Below are 464 nucleotides of genomic sequence, written 5' to 3' on the forward strand. Positions count from 1 at the left end.
GAAGAAAACTACTAGAGCTAATGAACAATTTTGGCAAAATTATTGAGTACAAAACCAACTCAAAAGAATAAGACTTAAGAATAAATTTAACTAAGGAAGTAAAAGACTTGTATACTAAAAACTATAAAATGTTGCTGAAGAAAATGAAAATAAATGGAAAGACATCCCATGTTCATGGATAGAAAGACTTACAACATGTTAAGATGTCAATAGTATTCAAAACTATTTACAGATTCAATGAAATTCCTATAAAAATTCTAACAGCCTTTTTTCCCTCCAGAAATGAGAAAGCCAAGCCTCAAATTCATATGGAATTATAAAGAACCCAGAACAGCCAAAATAATTTTGAAAAAAGAAGAACAAAGGTGGACAACTCATAGTTCCTGATTTCAAAACTTACTATAAAGCTACAGTAATCAAAACAGTGTGATATCAGCATTAGGATAGACACATAGGTCAACAGA

The sequence above is a fragment of the Pteropus vampyrus genome, unplaced genomic scaffold (genome assembly GCF_000151845.1).
Source record: "Pteropus vampyrus isolate Shadow unplaced genomic scaffold, Pvam_2.0 Scaffold14, whole genome shotgun sequence".
Classification (NCBI taxonomy): Eukaryota; Metazoa; Chordata; class Mammalia; order Chiroptera; family Pteropodidae; genus Pteropus; species Pteropus vampyrus.